The sequence below is a fragment of the Neovison vison genome, chromosome 6 (genome assembly GCF_020171115.1).
Source record: "Neovison vison isolate M4711 chromosome 6, ASM_NN_V1, whole genome shotgun sequence".
NCBI lineage: Eukaryota > Metazoa > Chordata > Mammalia > Carnivora > Mustelidae > Neogale > Neogale vison.
In genome coordinates, this window is record NC_058096.1 from 177,268,312 (window position 1) to 177,289,181 (window position 20,870).

General features: G+C 37.5%; 1 protein-coding gene across 1 annotated transcript in view; it reads right to left on the bottom strand.

Moving 5' to 3' along the window:
* The window catches only part of ARL8B (ADP ribosylation factor like GTPase 8B), a 54,263-nt gene that overhangs the window by 32,399 nt on the left and 994 nt on the right, over positions 1 to 20,870 (bottom strand).

Below are 20,870 nucleotides of genomic sequence, written 5' to 3' on the forward strand. Positions count from 1 at the left end.
GAAGATGATAAAGACATCTTGAATGAAGGAAAACTAAAATAATTTGTACTAGCAGATATACTCTAAAAGGAAGCTAAAAGAAGTTCTGCAGGCATAAGGGAAACAAACAGGGAAACCTAGAACTTCAGGAATTAAGGAAAAGCCATAAAAATGGTAACATTTGGGTAAATGTAAAGTAACTATTGTCTCCCTCTTGAATACTTAAAATGTTTTATGGTTAAAGGCAAAAACTGTATCTTAGTTGGTACTGTTTTCAATGTATGTAGATATATGACAATAGCACCACATAGGGAAGAAGGTAAAGGGACCTATATGGTAGCAAGGTTTCTACAGTCCCCATAAAGTGATAACATATTAATTCTAAGTATGTATACTGTAATCCTCAGAACCACTAAAGAAGCCATACAAAGAGAATAGTCAAAACTGCAATCAATTAGTGAAAAACAGTCCAACTGAAAAGGGTACCTGTGTGGCTCAGTGGTTAAAGCTTCTGCCTTTGGCTCTGGTCATTATCCCAGGGTCCTGGGATCGAGCCCCACATTGGGCTCTCTGCTCAGCAGGGAGCCTGCTTACCTCCCTCTCTCTCTGCCTGCCTCTCTGCCTACTTGTGATCTCTGTCAAATAAATTAATATCTTTTTAAAAAAATGCTTTCACATTTAAAAAAAAAAAAGAAAAGAAAGCAAAAAGGAAGAAACAAAGGAATAAAAAACAAAGGTCACAAACAGAAAACAAATAAATGGTGGCACTAAATCCAAACATGTCAATTATAGCAAAAGTAAATGCTATATAAACACCAATTAAAAGATTGTGAGAAATTTTTAATAAAAAGACCCAACTACATGCTATCTATAAGACACCTACTTTAAGTATAATGACAAAGAAAGATTAAAAGTTAAAAGGATGCAAAGAGTAACTAACTGAAAGAAAGATGGAGTAGCTATATTACTATCAAACAAACTAGACTTGAGAGCAAAAAAAATTTCCAAGTCTAAAGAAGTACTCTACAAAATGACAGAACCAATTTCCCAAGAGCATATAACATCCTAAATGTATACGGTCCTAACAACAGAGCTTCAAAATACATAAAATTAAAACTGATGAAGTTGAAATGAGAAGTAAACCCAGTCAGACTCAGCATTCCTCTCATGTTTACAAAATAGCAAGAAAACCAGCAAACATACAGAATTTAATAACTCACTAACAATCAAGAGGATCTAATTGACATTTGTAGAAATTTTTAAAAACGCTTCATTCAAAAAGAGAACACACATTTTCTTCAAGTGAACATGGAACAGTCATTCAAGATAAACCATATCCTGACCATAAAACGAAGCTTAAGAAATTTATAAAGATCTGAGTCATACAAATATGTTTTCTGACTATAAGGGAATTAAGCTAGAAATAATACATACTATCTGAAAATAACCAAATAATTGGTTATATACTAATCTATGGGCCAAAAAGAGAAGTCTTAAGGAAAATTAGGTATTATTTTAAACTAAATGAAAAACACATTAAATTTGTGAGGGGTGGCTAAGACACTCAAATGTGTGTGGCTAAGGGGTGAGGGGTGGCTAAGACACTCAAATGTGTACCTTAGGAAAGAAAATTCTCAAAAACGTAAAAGAATTACAAAAGAGCAAATATATACAACAGTATTACTATAATTAACACTGTTATATGCTATTTTGAAAGCTGTTAAAAAAAATAAATCTTAAGAGTTCCATCAGGAATTTTTCTTGGTATCTGTAGATGATAGACATTGACTAAACTTATTGTGATAATCATTTCACAATATATGAAAGTCAAGCCATTATGTGATGTTCCTTAAACTACACAGTGCCATATTTCAATTTTACATCAATAAAACTGGGTGGGGGAGAACAAAATAAATCCAAAACAAATAGAAGCAAATAGTAAGAGTAGTAATCATTAATATCGAACACGAAATCTACAGAAGTAAATCAATGGAACCAAGAGCGGATTCTCAAAAGACAACTAAAACTGATAAACGGACAGAAAAAAACAGGGGATACAAAATTACCAGTATCAATAATGAAGGAAGGGATATCACTAAACTCTACAGATATTAAAAGTATTGTAGGAAACGTTATAAACTCTATGCACATAAACTCAACAGCCCCACTGAAATGGACCAATTTTTTGAAAGTCACAACCTATCAAAACTAAGCAGGAAGAAAAAAACTGAACAGTCCTCTGTCAATTAAAGAAATGTAATTAGGGATTCTAAATTCCCTTTTTGGGGGGGGTTGTTTTTTTTTTAATTTTTTATGTAATAACTACTGTCAATGTGGGACTCACACTCACAACCCTGAGATCAATAGTCACATGCTCCACCAACTGAGCCAGTCAGGCACCATGATTTTAGTATCTCTTTAAACAATCTCCAGACCCAGGGGTGCCTGGGTGGCTCAGTGGGTTAAGCCTCTGCCTTCGGCTCAAAGTCCTGATCTCAGGGTCCCAGGATTAAGCGCCGCATAGGGCTCCCTGCTCAGCAGGTAGCCTGTGTTCCCCACCCCACACACCTGCCTCTCTGTCTACTTGTGATCTCTCTCTCCGACAAGTAAGTAAATAAATCTTTAATAAAAGTCTCCAGACGCAGATGGTGTCACTGGTGAATTCTACCAACATTTTATTTTTAAAGATTTTATTTGTGAGAGAGACAGAGAGGGAGAGAGAGCATGCACAAGCAGGGAAAGTGAAAGACGGGGAGAAGCAGGATCCCTGATGAGCAAGGAGCCCAATGCAAAACTTGGTCCTGAGCCAAAGGCAGATGATTTAACCCACTGAACCACCCAGGTGTCCCCTACCAAATATTTAAATAAAAAATAATACCAGTTCTACATAATCTCTTCCCCAAAATTACAAGAGAAGAGGCAAGAATATTTCCCAACCAACTTTATGAGTCTAGTATTATCCTGATACCAAAAAGTAGTTTACAATATTCAAAAATATGGATACACTCCTAAACAAGTATAATGACATAGGACAGTAACAGGTAGCAAGAGTATGGATAGCTAGAAAATACAGACCAATCTACATGAAGTTCTATAAACTCTTGGATTTGTTTGTGATTTGGGGACAATAACCCTTGACTAAGGGAGATCTATCATTTGCTGAATGATCTAGCTCATCAATTTTGTTCAACCAAATGCTGGTGTGTAGAAGGTAGGGGAGTGGCGGAATACTAACCCACACCCCCATCAGGAGATTACTGGTGGTAAACCCACCAATGTTCTCTCATAACAAGGAAACATTTATTCAAACCTAAAATTTTCAGAATACAACGAACCACAGTTCCACACATCCAGCTGCATCCCTCACTCTGTCTTTTCTTACTGTACCCTTGGATTAGTTTTAAGAAGTCCGGGGGGCGCCTGGGTGGCTCAGTGGGTTAAGCCGCTGCCTTCGGCTCGGGTCATGATCTCAGGGTCCTGGGATCGAGTCCCGCATCGGGCTCTGGGCTCTCTGCTCAGCAGGGAGCCTGCTTCCCTCTCTCTCTCTCTGCCTGCCTCTCCGTCTACTTGTGATTTCTCTCTGTCAAATAAATAAATAAAATCTTTAAAAATTAAAAAAAAAAAAAAAGAAGAAGTCCGGAAACCTGCTCTAACACTCACTAAATAGAGAATTAAGGACAAGATTAGAAGATCAGTCTGTGTTGGAATTTAGCCATGACTCTTAGTTCCTTCCTGATGAACCAACCAGAGAACATTATTTTTAAAACTATTGTGCCTAGTCCCTAAAGTGAAGAAAACAAGCTAATCACATATTGTATGGGAAGATGCCATGACCACTGCTACCTCTGAAAAAATACAACTAGGAGGTCCACTGGGAGCCCTGCAAGCTTTGTATCACATATTGCCCTAATTTCTTTGAGACACAGGACACCCTGCAGGAATTAAATTGACTCATTCAGAATTCCCAGGTCCAACATCATCCATTAACTACTTTTGCTTCCCGTTCAGCTCCATTTCTTTAAAAGAATTTATACAGAGGTTTTTCTGGGCTATTAAGAAATCTAACGGGTGATGAACATTTTATATAATTTTCTGAGTCTACTTCATTCTACTTCCGAGACAATAAACTTCATTGCTCATTGAAACTGTAAGATCCATTAGTGGCTATTTAGATCTCCAATTAAATAAATGTCAGAGACATTACTGAGAAGTTACCAGGAAAGTGTCTCCTAGTTTAGAATTTAACCCATAACTTCTACTGCTACTAAGAACTTTTAAATATTAGAATGAAACAGCCTCCAAATGTAATAATGTAATATCCAAGGATTACAGCATATCATGCCAGACTACTGTGTATTCATGACCTCTTATCAGATCTCTTTCCCAACTAGAAGATAAATGAAGTTCTTGAAACCTTGCTCCACAGGTCTATCATAAAACAGCAATACTCTCTTCCTTATCTTTTAAAAAAAAGACTACGCATCCCTGAAAAAAGTAGTGGAAGCAAGAAAATGTTTATAAATACAATTCTGACATCAGACTCTGCAGTAAACTAACTTTGGCACCTATTATTAGAATACACTAAAATCTGGATTTTAATTTCTTCGTCCTTTATCTCCAACTTGAAACCTTTTCCTGCCTCTTGTTTATCTGCAACCTTATCTCCTCCACTAATACATCATGTGGATTGCTTAGTGCTTTTCCCCACTGTAAAACCTTCAGTAACACTGCTTATGTTTTAAAATATTAAAGTTACTAATTCCCTAAAAACATTTTAAACCAGAATGCATCAAGTCTTTTAGCTATCTGTTTACTTATGTATCAATAGAGACATCTCTGCTTCTACAGTTATCAGTTTGGCAGTACAGCATAGTTTGAATACATTTTCTCTTTCAGAAGCTGTTTTTCACCCCCTTGCTCTCTCTGGGTGTCCCTGAAGAAACACCAAACATTGTAAAGCTACTCCATTAGCCCAGTCAATGTTACCAGCACTGCTTCATACTGAAACACAGCTCTTAAATGATGGGCAGTCATGAAATACTGAATCACTGTACAGTGCTCAGGTTCCAAACTGATGTGTCTTCTAAATGCTACCATCATTTTTTATTCAGTAGCTGTCTACAAACCCACTTACTACCATCAGGTGGGGAGCTTGGCAAGGAGTTAGAAATACAGGAAGAGGCTGGAGTGACAAGGATGTTTTCCAGCTATAATGTGGTTCCTGCATCAAGAATACATCATTGGGGGCGCCTGGGTGGCTCAGTGGGTTAAGCCACTGCCTTCGGCTCAGGTCATGATCTCAGGGTTCTGGGATCGAGTCCTGCATCAGGCTCTCTGCTCAGCGGGGAGCCTGCTTCCTCCTCTCTCTCTCTGCCTGCTCTCTGCCTACTTGTGATCTCTCTCTGTCAAATAAATAAATAAAACCTTTAAAAAAAAAAAAAGAATACATCATTGTTTTTAGTTAAGCCATATGTCACTGACTTAACACCATTAATAACAACAGTAATTATGATAATAGCAACATGATACCATTCACCTTACCTGCCTCATTTTACAGAAAAGAAAACTTGATATCAAGATCACAAGGTCACACACAGAGCAGCAAAACTGGGATTTGAACCCAGGTCTGAATTTCAAAACCCTAATGTTACTTTCTACTTGAGCATAATTCTTCAGGCATTTGAAAGTTATCTGTCAAAAAATAAACCAAGGCCATTACTCGTATAGACGCTTGAAGTCTATGTTAGGTTGCTCAACCACAGGGACAACAAAATACAAACTCAATCATCAACTGAAAGATTATAAATTGATACTATACTAAGTATACATAGTAAAATACCAATTTAGGCCAATCACAATCTCTTCCACCAAACCAAAACTAGTAACTACAACCAAAGTTACCAAAAGGAAGACTTAAACCAAATAGACCAGCAAAATTTTCAGTATTTGCCCCAAACATCCTAGCACATCTATAACGGATTATGGCAAAGGATAGTCTAGAATTTCAGCTTCTCTCTCACAATGACAGAACTCTCATCAAGAATAAGAAATTGGTCCCTAATGGCCAGCGTAACTCCATCCTGAACTCAGAAACCTTTCAACCCCCTCTGAAACTGAATCCCTACTCAGTACTTACTTGAGGGCTGAGAGAAGATCCATTTCATCTGTCATCTAACTGGTACACATACTCCTGCCCTAATCCCCAAATATTACATCAATCACACTGGTAATTATCAACTATGGAGCATTTATGCCAGGCACTATTTTGCTGATTTATCTTACCTCACACCATGAGCCCTGGGACAACTATTCTCACTCCCGAATCACCAATGAAGAAACTGAAACTTTGAGGGGGGCACAAAGCTCAACAGGTCTAGAATTCAAATTTAGGCAAGTCTGACCCAATATACTTAAACATTACCCTACACTGCTTCACTCTATTAAGTCAATAATTACGAGCACCTCCTGAGTCATGCATAGAGTTATGCTTAAGGGATACAAATAAGAAAGTTTGCAGTCTGAAAGTGAAGACAGATAAGATGATAACAGACCCATATAAATATATACAATTTTGAACAAAGTGCTATGAAAAGAGAACAGAGAGCAATTAACTTTGCCTTAGAGAAGAGTTAAGGCAAGACTCCACAGATCTGGGGCGCCTGGGTGTCTCAGTGGGGTTAAGCCTCTGCCTTCGGCTCAGGTCATGATCTCGGGATCCTGGGATCGAGCCCCGCATCAGGCTCTCTGCTCAGTAGGGAGCCTGCTCCCCCTCCCACCCCCGTCTGTCTCTCTGCCTACTTGTGACCTGTCAAATAAATAAATAAAAATCTTTTTTAAAAAATTTTTTAAAAAAAGAAGACTCCACAGATCTGAGATCTAAACAATATGTAAGGCAGTGCCATCTACGAAAAAGGAGCACCAGGAGATAATGTATTGTAGACAAAAGAAAAATGGCTTGGTATCTTGGGTGTCTTATTTTCCATCATTAACAATCTATCTAACATTTATTTCACAGCCTGATTTCTCCTTCTCCCCATAACCATCTTGCTAATTTTCACTGGCAAACTTAAGCCCAACTCCAAAGCCTGCCAAAAAAAAAAAGAAAAACCTATACACACACACATACGCTAAAATTTCCAAATGTTCCTAGGAAGAATAATATAGAAAAATATTAAAATACTCAGTAAAAGAGACTTAAAGTATTTGGCAATAAATTGCTAAAGAAAGCTTTTTAAAAATGGCTAAGGAACACCACAAGAGGTGATGTCCCATTTCCAAACTAGTCTCAGTCACAAGATTTGGAAGAGCTGTACTGTATCAAGTGGCAAAACACGGTCCTAAAGGATTTGTCTGTAAACAAGGATTCATCATAGCTCACTTTTTAATGGAATAGAACATTCAGGCCGAGTTATAGTTGTATCCCAGACCTATCTCAAAACTGTGTCACATAACCTCTTTTTTCCTTCTATAAGCCAGTGAGTATCTACTTAACAAGGGAGCTAAAAGAATCATATAATGCTTTGTGTATGAATGCACTTCATAAAATAGTCAACTGTTCCACTAAAAAAAATAAATGAAAAGATTTTCACTGAACACCCCTTGTGTGTTAGAGATAGTAGAAAAGGATGACTAAGAAATAGTAGGATGGGGTCACCTGGGTGGCTTAGTGGGTTAAAGTCTCTGCCTTCAGCTCAGGTCATGGTCTCCTGGGATGTCCTGGGATGGAGCCCCACATTGGGCTCTCTGCTCAGCGGGGAGCCTGCTTCCCCCTCTCTGCCTGCCTCTCTGCCTCCTTGTGATCTCTGTCAAATGAATAAATAAATCTTAAAAAAAAAAAAAAGAAATAGTAGGATGTATAGCAACATTATAATAACTATCCTTAAGTATAACATAGTATAGAGGCTCCTGGATGGTTCAGTCGGTTAAGCATCTGACTGCTGATTTCAGCTTGCGTTATGATCTCAGTGTTGTGAGATCAAGGCCCATGTCAGACTACGCACTTGGCATGGAGTCAGCTTGTCCCTTTCCCTCTGCTCCTAAATGAATCTCTTAGCAAACATCAAACAACCTAAGTGGGATAAGGAGATTGGGGATCACAATTTCTTTTCAATTACACAGTAAAATAATCAGTAATGGAAACCAGTAAGGGAGAAAAATACTCTAATACTATCCACATGTTTACCCAGTACCTAAGAAAAATCACAACTTAAATCCCAAGAGATCAGATATCCTTTATGTTTAAAGCACAAAAAATTACACATATCAACTTTTCTCTTCAGTAGAAAGACAGTATGTAAAACTAAACCATATTTTCCAGGGATAGAAAACATTCCCTCCAAATTAAATAGTGAAGGCTTCCAAGCCTACAAGAGCCTGAGCCACTTTGAATATATAGCCTTCATTCAGCTGCTTGGAGGGCCTGTGGATTAGGCCCTCAGAATTCTGGACAGCCTGCAATCTGGGCACAGACTCATGTACACAGGCACCATAAACAAATCAAGATACCCCAAATGCAGTTCTGGAGGAGTGGAGAACATTTTTTAACGTTTGCAAAGTAAGTAATCAGCAGGGTAGGATAACTGACACAAATCACAGGAAAAAGTACTCTACAAGATTATTTTGAAGAGAAACTCAACTACTTTCTAAGTTTCCTACTACAAAGATAAAGATACAAATTGAAGTGTTAATTCTCAGTTTTAGTCTCACCATATCTAAAAATAATAGCATGAATGCACTTCCCATGTATAAATTCCCTTTATATCATAATCATATAATACATTTTATACTCAACTCAAACCTATCTCTTCTAAACTCATTTCCCCTTCTCCACCCCATACTCACTACTTGATCAAACAACCATATTTCCCAACATTCACTGAACTCCTTAAAAAGGTCTCTGACAACAAATCCCCCTTTGCCCTACACATCTGGTTCAACCACTGAACTGCACCCACTGGCAGCCCCTGGGTGGCTCAGTAGTTAAGTGTCTGCCTTGAGCTCGGGTCACAGTCCAGGGTTGAGGGATGAAGCCCTGCATTGGGCTCCCCGCTCGGTGGGAAGCTTACTTCTCCCTCTCCCACTCCCCCTGCTTGTGCTCCCTCTCTCGCTGTGTCTCCCTCTACCAAACAAATAAATAAAATCTTAAAATTTTTTTTAAAGATTTTATTTATTTATTTGACAGAGAGAGATCACAAGTAGGCAGAGAGGCAGGCAGAGAGAGAGAGGAGGAAGCAGGCTCCCTGCTGAGCAGAGAGCGCGATGCGGGACTCGATCCCAGAACTGTGAGATCATGACCTGAGCCAAAGGCAGCAGCTTAACCCACTGAGCCACCCAGGCGCCCTTAAAAATTTTTTTTAAATTGCACCCATTCTACTTCCATAATAAAGCTGTCTTTTCCTTACTCCTTAACTCAGTATCTCTCAATCAGATCTTTGCAATAGCCTTGTGACCAAGCACCTTTTCACTGGTCTCTTTATTGATAACTAAATTCATCCTCTGAAAAACAGGTCTTACTTCATTCCCTCAAACAAAAATCTTCAATGGCTCCCCATGCATACTGATTTACTTTTGTAGTCTTTTGTTTTCTCCCTCATCCAAGTTACATGTAATACAACAAATTTCTTTCCCTCAATTGTGTCCTTCCTACTCCCACTGTTCCTTCTTGAACATCTTTTCTTCCCTCCATAATACTGGAAGCTGCACAAGGGAAGGAACCATGTCTGTTTTGTTCCTCACTATATCTATGCCATCTAGAACACTATATCAAATACTCACTGAATAAAGGAAAACCACTCTACTCTCAAAGTTCACTTAAGGGCACCTGGGTGGCTCAGTTGGTTAAGCCATCTGCCTTTGGCTCAGGTCATGATCTCAGGTTCCTGGGATCAAGCGCATAGGGTCTTTGCTCAGCAGGGAGTCTGTTTCTCCCTCTCACTTTCTCTTTGTGCTTTCTCTTTCTCTCTCAAATAAATAAAATCTTTAAAAAAAAAAAAAAAAAGGCAGTTCACTTTAGTGGCCACTCCCACCAAGGTCCCACTAAACCGCCTTTCTAAAATACCTGCAATGTCTTAGTCAAGTGAGGGTAGCATTTTGTGCCAATCTTAAGGCACTTAGTATTTGTATCCTATACATATATGGCTAATATGAAGCACATATTCTACGACAAACAACTTTGTCTGGTACATTTAGGAACCATCTATCACAAAAGCTTGTACAGAGTTTAAGTATACATAAATACACTTTGCTGTTATATTCATTCATTCACTCAATATTTACAGAGCTTATTACATGGGGGGCATAGTGCTTTGCACTAAAATACAGTACTGAAAAAAGGACAAAGCTCTGCCCCTATGGAACTTATATTCATAATAAAGACAAAGGTAATAAAAAGCGAATTTCTTAAGGTAGCAAGTACGATGAAAATTACAGTGGAGGTGATATGATCAATCCTAACTTGGGAAGACACATGCAAGAGACAAGATGAAAGAAGTATGTAAAGGTCAAAACTGGTCAAACTGGCCCACATTCAGACACACTGAAGAAAATTACAAAAACAAAGTTTGGGGCACAAACATTTTAATCACTCAGTAATGGAAAATAATGCCTGCAACCAAAATATACATAGGCTGATTAATTAAAGCCTACTAACATCCATTTCATTTAACTTTTTTTGGAAAAGGATAGAGGTTGGGTCCCTGGATTGAGAAGAAGGGGATCAAAAGTTTCATCTTGGGGCTCCTGGATGGCTCGGTAGGTTAAGCATCTGCCTTCAGCTTGAGTCACAATCCCAGGGTCCTGGGATTGAAGCCCCATATCCGCAGCAGAGAGTCTGCTTCTCTGCTCCTCCCTGCTCTCAGCCCATGCTCACTCTCTCTCTCAGATGAATAAAATCTTAATAAATAAAATTTAAAAAGTAAATAAAAGTTCCACCTTGAACTTACTGAACTTGAGTTGCCTTTCAGCCATCAAAGTAGGTAAGTCAAAGAGACTACATGAAATCACTCAGAAGGTACAACATGATCCTGTCACGATTGCATATACTGTTCATTATGCTAAGTGAAAAAAGTCAGAAAGAGAAAAACACTTTCATGTGAAATCTTTAAAAAAACAAAAAAAAATAGGGTTATGGACATTGGGGAGGGTATGTGCTTTTGAGTAAATTGGAAGGGGAGGTGAACCATGAGAGACTATGGACTCTGAAAAACAATGAGGGGTTTGAAGTGGCGGGGGGGTGGGAGGTTGGGTTACCAAGTGGTGGGTATTATAGAGGGCACGGCTTGCATGGAGCACTGGGTGTGGTGAAAAAATAATGAATACTGTTTTTCTGAAAATAAATAAATTGGAAAAAGAAAAACAAAAAAACAAAACAAAACAAAAAACAAAAAAACAAAAAAAAAGTAGTATTCAGAGAACAGACTGATAGCTGCCAGAGGCAGGATGTAAAGGATGGTGACCGAAGAAATAGGTAAAGGGTTCCAAAAGGTACAACCTTCCAATTACAAAATAAATAAGAGGTAATGTACAGCATGGTGACTTTAGGTAATAATACTACACTGTATATTTCAAAGTTGCTAAGAAGTAAATCTTAATAGTTCTCATCATGAGTTTAAAAAAAATTATAACTATGCATGGTGATGGATGTTAAGTAGACTGCGAGGATCATTTTGCAATATATACAAATATGCAGTCATTATGTTATATACGTAAAATTATTATCATACGTTAATTTATCTCAATAACAAAAAAGCATATATTTTTGTATATTTAAAATGACAGAGAGAAAATAGGAAGGATATACAACTTAATATTAATAGTCATTAAATACAAATGGTATTAAAAATGATTTTTGTCTGCATATCTATATTTTTTTTATTTGACAGAGATCACAAGTAGGCAGAGAGGCAGGCAGGGGGGATATACTTTTTTAAAACAATATGGATTATCTTATTCTTTTTAAGAAACAAATGTTTTAAGTTTTTAAAATCAGCCTCTGAATGAAGAAAATAGTAAGATCAAAATAAAGAAACCAAAGCCAGGAGTGAAAACAGCTAGATTTTGGAGGCAGAAAAATTGGGTTTCTTCCATTTCCTAGTTTTTCCTCTGATAAGAACTATTTAAAAATAATGAAGTCCATATACTTGTATTCAAACTTTCTCCATAGAAAAACGTGCTGGCAAGAAAAAGTAGGTCTAGTGATCAATATCTAAACCAGACCTCAACCCACCTTCACAGAGGAAACTCTGACAAAAGCTCTTTCTGGTCTAGCCTGCATACAGTCTCAAGTGTACTCAAATACTGCATACAGTACACGTCTCATCTCAGAGAGGATGGGCTACTACACACACAGTATACTTACTGTCTGTTGGGGCTTGCAAATTTATGGCTGTCAACAGTGATTAAACCTCCTCTAATCTTAAATCTTGGTTTAAAAACTAAAACAAACAGGAAAATGAACACCAAAAGTTTGGTCTTATCCAAATTTAAAATTACAATCTAAGCATACACGTGTACAGGTCATGTAAATTCTAGAGGGCAGGTAGTGCTGCCAAGGGCCACTCTTTTCTTCTTGTAGGGATCAGTCTTTCTACCTTTTACTGTGAAGTGACATTCTTAACTCTCATTCTTAACACTATGTACGCTTTGCATACTGAAATATGAAAACGGGTATGTGGGTTCATAAAAACATTTTTCTTAATGTTATATTGTGAAAATAAGTCTATTCGAAAATATATTTGAGCACCTAGTATGTGTCAAGCACTGTTTCAGGGTATTGGAATGTATCAGTGAACAAAGCAACAAAAAACCTTGCCCTCAAGAAGAGCACACTACAGTAATCTATCTATCAGCTACCATTTATGAAGCACTTCCATATTACTTGCCTTGTTTTGAATACTGTTCAGAATGTTTTACCAGTATTAACTCAAAACAACTCTTTGAGGTAGAAACTATTATTATTCCCATTTTACATGTAAGGAAACAGACACTAAGGAGTTTAAAAACTTGCCAAAAATAAGACAAGTCAAAGAAGAAGAGTCCACATTTGAACCTCAATAGTCTGGCTCTCAGTTCCTAACCTCTATGCCATTTACCTCATGTAGCCACTTAAACATATTCCAAATAAACTCATTCATACCATGTTCATATGCCAACAAATTAAAGCTCAAAATACATTCTTAGAGTAATACTACTTAGGTAGAGCTAAAGTAATTATTATCAAGTATATTTGTAAAAAGACATTTTTAGGATCATTTTGCCAATCATCATCCAAGTTTTTTTTTTTTTAATAACAAATGATTCTTTTTCTAACTCCGCTTAGATGGAAAAGCTTCAATTTTCAAGTAGAAATGTCACTACTTAGATACCTGAAACCTAAAATTATTTTGTCAGTATTACAATTTTTTAAAAAATACAGTATTCTTAAAGATGATTTTAAAATGAACCCTAAAGCTGTGATTTTTTTAAATATAAAAGAAATTTCCTTTTGGAATATGAAATAAGAATATTATTCTACTTAAGAAACTAGACAAACTGAAATCGGATCCAAATACAAGACCCAATGTCTAATTTAAGAAACAGTGTAACCTTTAAAAAAAAAAAAATAGCACAACAGAATGTAAGCCTTGTGGTTTTGACTTTGAAGAAAGAAATTAACTCAAATTATCCCATTAGAGATTCCAATTTTGGTTTGTCACATCCCAGAAAAACTAAATGCCTTAAATTATCATTCAATTTTGAACATTCAGCAAATAGGTTAATAATTTTTTCTTAGTTTTTTCCTATATGAGCACAAAAGACAAGAATCAACTTTTATAATTATAAATGATATTCAAATTATTAATTTAAAAAATTCATATGCTATAGCCTCAAAAATGGTCTACTTGGCAAACATTCTTTTTTTTTTTTTTTTTAAGAGAGAAACAGTTGGTAGAATGGAAGGGCAGAGATGGGGAGATAGAGAAAATCTTAAACAGGCTCCAAACCCAGCATAGAGCCAATAAGGACTGGATCTCATGACCCTGAGATCATGACCTGAGTCAAAATCAAAAGTCGGATATTTAACCAACTGAGCTACCCAAGCATCCTTACTTGGCAAACTTTCTGAGATTCTGATATAGAAAAGAATATTTTCTAATACACCACCCCCACCTCTGGAAGAAAAGCAGCATCACACTATTAGGTAAGGACTGCATGGAAATGTGCCAGATTCCTGGAATACAAATCTTAATGCAATCCACCATTAAGTTTAAAACAAATCAGACCCAGATAGCTCAAGAGGATAAGCTGCATTTATATGACTTGCCAGCAAAATCCAATAAAAAAGACAATTGAGAAAGGCATTATGTTCTCTATAGTCCCAGTCTTAGTAGTTGCTGAAACATAGATACGTCTTTAAACATTAAACAGAGGCAGAGCAATTACCTAATAGAACAGTTTTAAAATACTGCTGGTTTACTTATCAACAAAACTAAGTATGTTTTGCCCTAAAAATAACAAGGGGTTGGGACGCCTGGGTGGCTCAGTTGGTTGGACAACTGCCTTCGGCTCAGGTCATGATCCGAGTCCCGGGATCGAGTCCCGCATCAGGCTCCCAGCTCCATGGGGAGTCTGCTTCTCCCTCTGACCTTCTCCTCGCTCATGCTCTCTCTCACTGTCTCTCTCTCAAATAAATAAATAAAATCTTTAAAAAAAAAAAAAAATAACAAGGGGCAAGTGCTTAGCTGATGTCCAACCCTAAATATGAAATCTGTTAAGAGGACATTCTCAAGGCGGCCGGTTAGCTCAGTTGGTTAGAGCGTGGTGCTAATAAGAGGACATTCTCTTACAAGTAAGAGTGCATACTTCACTTTCTGGGCGCCTGGGTGGCTCAGTGGGTTAAGCCGCTGCCTTCGGCTCAGGTCATGATCTCAGGGTCCTGGGATCGAGTCCCGCATCGGGCTCTCTGCTCGGCAGGGAGCCTGCTTCCTCCTCTCTCTCTCTGCCTGCCTCTCTGCCTACTTGTGATCTCTATCTGTCAAATAAATAAATAAGATCTTTTAAAAAAAAAAAAAAGAGTGCATACTTCACTTTCTGAAAAGCAGTTTGGCTGTTTGACATGCAGTATGTTCCTATCTTCTGACCTAGTGATATAATTCTGGAACTTAGGAAATACAGAACACACTGATGTACAATAGCAAAACACAAAATTACTCAAAAGTCCAATAATGAGGAAATGATCAAAAATATTATGGTACAGCCACAAGATATGCCATAACAATAAATTATAAAGGCATTAAAATGGTTTTACACACAGAAAAATATATACATCATAATTAAAACAAACTAGGTATCATGTCAAAACTTTTAAAAAGGTGTTTGGATATATCCATTAAAAAAAGAAGAAGAAGAATAAATAAATAGATAGATAGATAGATAAAAAGGCAAGCACCTTGGGTGGCTCAGTTGGTTAAGTGTCTGCCTTTGGCTCAGCTCATGATATCAGGATCCTGGGCTGGAGCCTCCTGTATGCTTCTCCCTTGGCCTCTGCTTCTCCCCGCTCCCCCACTCCTGCTCTCTCTCAAAATAAATATATAAATAAAGAATTTTTTTAAATAATAATAAAGACAAAAAGGAAATACTTTGAAATATTGACAATAGGTAACGCTGGATGGTGAAGACAGGTTTCTTCTACTTTAGGGATGCCTGGGTGGCTCAGTCATTAAACATCTACCTTCAGCTCAGGGCATGATCCCATGATCCTGGGATGAGCCCCGCATCCAGCTCCCTGCTTGGCAGGAAGCCTGCTTCTCCCTCGCTCACTCCCCCTGCTTGTGTTCCCTCTCTCACTGTGTCTCTCTCTATCAAATAAATAAAATCTTTTAAAATAGAAAGTTTTCTCTACTTTATACTATCCTTTTCAAATTTCTACTAATGACCCTGTCTTATTTTGATAATCAGGAAAAAAGTCTAAAAATAATATTTAAGTAACTAGTTTTTATAGGAGCAATGCATTTTGTATCCATGTTCAGTGATAATCCACTTTATCTTTGAGAAGGTTAAAAAGACCTTTAAGTTGTGAGATAGCTAAGTCAGTAATTTAAAATGGATTATTACACTATAACAACTTCTTAATGAGAATATTTGACTTTTGATATTCTAGGTCTGCATGGAAAAAATAACGGGAATAGGGAAGAGGGTAAAGAACTTGGAAGAGAAGCTCCTTGGCAAGATGCCTCATGTGCTGTAATTCCAAACGTGAATTTGAAGACCACCTCACTGGAAGGCTACTTTCTACAATAAAATTACAAATGTACTAACCTGTAGACTTGAGCCACTTTACGGTTTCTTTAAAAACTATTTTCCCCATTCTTACTCCAGAGTAATTAAGTAATAAACATTCTGATCAAACCCAAATTATTTCTGCTTTTTAAAGAAAATAAACAGGGACGCCTGGGTGGCTCAGTTGGTTAAGCAGCTGCCTTCGGCTCAGGTCATGATCCCAGGGTCCTGGGATCGAGTCCCACATCGGGCTCCTTGCTCGGCAGGGAGCCTGCTTCTCCCTCTGCCTCTGCCTGCCTCTTTGTCTGCCTGTGCTTGCTCGCTTTCTCTCCCTCTGTCTCTGACAAATAAATAAATAAAATCTTTAAAAAATAATAAAATAAAAAAATAAAGAAAATAAACATAACTGAATAACTCAACAATGCCTGTTAGCCAGTTATTTAAATGTCCAAACACAGTATAATTTATATACACATACTTTATACTTTATATAATCATCCTTTCCCCTTAATTCATGTCCTCATATATACATAGAAAGATATATACACACAAACACACAGACACAAAGTCCTCAAATGTTAATCAACATGCTTATGATGCCTGTGTTTAAAATGTTATCTAGGGGCGCCTGGGTGGCTCAGTGGGTTGGGCCGCTGCCTTCGGCTCAGGTCATGATCTCAGGGTCCTGGGATCGAGTCCCGCATTGGGCTCTCTGCTCAGCAGGGAGCCTGCTTCCCTCTCTCTCTCTGCCTGCCTCTCCATCTACTTGTGATTTCTCTCTGTCAAATAAATAAATAAAAATAAAAATCTTAAAAAAAAAAACACTTCTTAAAATGTTATCTAGATTCATAACAAGAGTATATTTATGAACAAACATATTTTTTAAAAAGTTTTTTTAAAAGATTAAAATCTCCTAATCTACAGCTCTATGATCCTAATCTCAGCTAGACTTCACAGAGGTAGACCAGAAAATTAGAAAGTGAACTAGCCCAAGTTCTAATTTCATCTCTGCTACTAGTTAGCTGTCTTACAAATTTCACTTACTTTTCGGGATTCTCCAGCTACACCTATTAAAAGGGAGTAAAATTAGACCACTTTAATTAAAGTTTCTACAAACTCTGAAAAACTGATACTGGGGCACCTAGGTGGCTCAATCGTTTGAACATCTGACTCTCGGTTTTGCCCAAAGTCATAATCTCAGGGTCCTGGGACCCAGCCCCAGGGGAGCTTCATGCTCAGCAGGGAGTCGGTTTTAAATTCTCTTCTTTTGCCCCTCCCCCGCACACATGCTAAAGAGCCTGTGCTCTCTCCCTCTCTCTCCCTCCCTCTCCCTAAAATAAAGTCTTAAAAAAAAAAAAAAAGATTCTAGGTTCAAATTTCTATAATTGTTCCAAATACTTCCTTTTCCTAATTCTCAGCAGTAATAAACTTTTCCTTGGATTAACCAATTTTGTATCAATACTTCACAAAAATGTAAACTTTTACACTATTCATTTCTAAAACACACTATATTTATAAAAGTTAGCCTATAACACTTTGGTAAATCCTATTAAACATTTCTTAGGAATTACTGTAACCCATGTAAGAGTCTCTGCTAAAGATTACTCAACATACATTACACATATAGGACACATGATTTATTACGCAATAACTGCCATAATACTTAGCAATAAGCAATAATATTTCATTCCCTAACGTTAATGACAAAATTAAAGACTAGAGTTTTTTAATGTTCAAAACAAAGACAACACTCTGTATGTTCAGGGTGTCTATGTAAAAATATTAGATAAAATCAAGTATCATTCCATTTTTGAAACAAGAATATGAATTTTAGGAATGAACCTCTCTGTTAATAAAATGCCTAATTTCAGAATGAGCCAAACAAACCGTACAAAATAATGCAGCTTCCCAAACCTTTTAAGTGAGTTAAATGACATTTCTGAAATTTTTCTTAACTTTTAAAGCAGAAGATAAAGAAAGCCACATTTTATGCAAAAAGTCCACTTTTACCAAAAGAAAACTGGCATTCATGAGGCTTTTCATACTGGGCAAGCTACTTTCTCAAGTGACACAAAGTACTCAAACCATCAGTGTTTGAGTCTACAAATCAAATATTTTATACAAAATACGAAGAATAGTTCAGTTAATTTTTTCAAATATAAGGCTAAATTTACTATTTTGGAAATATTGTTTTTATCTAAAAGTCTGTTAAAATTACTAACCTTTTCCTTGTCCCATATTTTCTTATTAATCACAGATTTAAGTTAGAGTCTAAGTTTTGTTTTGTTTTTTTTTTTAAAGGTATGAAATCGGGGCGCCTGGGTGGCTCAGTGGGTTAAAGCCTCTGCCTTCGGCTCAGGTCTCGATCCCAGTGTGTCCTGGAATCAAGCTCCATATCGGGGCTCTCTGCTTAGCAGGAAGCCTGCTTCCTCCTCTCTCTGCCTGCCTCTCTGCCTACTTGTGATCTCTGCCTGTCAAATAAAGAAATAAAATACTTTTTAAAAAAAGGTATAAAATTCACAGAGGTATCTTTTTTCTCAGCATCTTAAATGCTACAACCAACTACAGTCCAGATTTTTTTCTAAGCCAAACCTACCCACATCATAATTCAAAATGAACTGTTTAATTGAAAAAAAATAATGGAACCACCAGTTAGTTCACTTTGAAGTCAAAAGGTTTCCAGAAGCTCTGCTGTTAAAATAATCTAATACAATATTTTTTAATTGGGGGGGTGTGCATGATGTGATTATTTGCTACAATCCACAAATCCACTACTGGAAGCCACATTTAGATAAATCAGTTTCAAGGAAGGAAATGACCCCAGCTAATGACCTTCTGAATATTGTTCAAAACACTGTGTCTGCATTAAAGAAGTGTATCTGCTACAAATAACAGCACCACTTACCTAGCCCCTTCAATGGGGAGCATGGTGCTAGTCACTTAACATCCGTCATTTCATTTACTGCCCAAAACAACTCTTTAACAAACCTATTATCATCTCTATTTAATAGATGAGAAAAGCAAGGACTGAAAGAGGATAGATACAAAGCTGCTAAGTGGCAGAGCCAGAATGCAAACCCACAGTTCCTTGACTTGAAAGTTCTTGTTCACATTAAGCTAAACCATCTATGAAAAATACAGTAAGCATGATTTTCAGGCTTATGTCTTTACAAGCTCTTCAAAGATTTACTGAACTTTTTCAGGTTTCCCAAGCATAACTACTCTGCAACAAATACAACAATTAATTGAGTAATACACCTACATGTACACTGTATACTAATTGAGTCTTGTCAAAAGGATAGGGTTCTAAGGAGACTCCAATTCTTTTTTTTTTTTTTAAGATTTTTTTTATTTATTTGACAGAGAGAGAGAGCACAAGCAGGCAGAATGGCAGGCACAGAGAGAGGAAGGGAAGCAGGCTCCCTGCAGAGCAGAGAGCCAGATGTGGGGCTCAATCCCAGGACCCTGGGATCATGACCTGAGCTGAAGGCAGAGGCTTTAACCCACAGAGCCACCCAGTTGCCCCAGGAGACTTCAATACTTATCTGAAAGGAAAACCAGAAAATCTACAATTAACTGAGATCTTATCTTTTCTGTATGGTATAAAAACTCTAGTACAGGGGCACCTGGGTGGCTCAGACAGTTAAGCATCTGCCTTAGGCTCAGGTCATGATCCAAGGGTCTTGGGGTTGAGTCCCGCATCAGGCTCCCTGCTCATCCAGAGTCTGCTTCTCCTTCTCCCCCTACCTCTACCTCCATCCCCTGCTTGCACTCGCTCTCTCTCACATGCTCTCAAATAAATATTTAAAATAAATAAAAGCTCTAGCATGGGTATTAGCTAAAATCTTTTAAATTAGTTTTAGTGCTATCATATACTTTCCACTCAACCTGTTGCAAAGATAGTTATCTCGAGCCAAAAACATATCACAAAAGGAGCCAAACAAGTAGATAAATTTTCTTTTACACTTATATGCAATGTTCCTCAAAGGAAGTCTGGATCTCTGCTATCTTTTTCTTCAAGTCTTAATCACTCTGCTGCTCCATTACTGCAGGACTAAGAGTCACACGTTACCTATTTTCTCCCACAAAGGAGCTGTGTTTGAATCATTCCTGTAACCAAACCAGTTGGGCAACTCCTCTATTAAATAAGGATTCCAACCATTACCTCAAAGATGGAAGAACTGCTGCCATCTCTCCTAGAATAGTTCTGAAGCTTATCCCTGACAAGTACAAGCACCTATCAGCTAAAAGTGAGTCACATCAACTCCCTGCCTCTAAATTAAGATTGAGGAGAATCTTTTCCTCTCTTATTCCTTCCCCAGCTAACCACCCAAGCAAAATTTAATAATCATCCTTCCACACTCAATCACTGGGGAATAAACACCACATCGTATACAGGTTCCCAGGGCAATTTCCCCGCTAGAAACCCATTTCCTGGGCCTGGAACAGACTATGCTCCTGCCCAGTCTCTTGCCCACCCTCCCTTTCAAGGAAAAATCACCCTCATAAAAGATCAACCCTTCTTTCTTTTCCAAGGAAGTGGAAAAGGAAGTCCTTGCTTTTTCAAGCTGAGTGACTACAGATCCATCTTTTCCGACTCTTGGCTCTGAAAAAGCAGAAACCCCTAACTGCCTGGC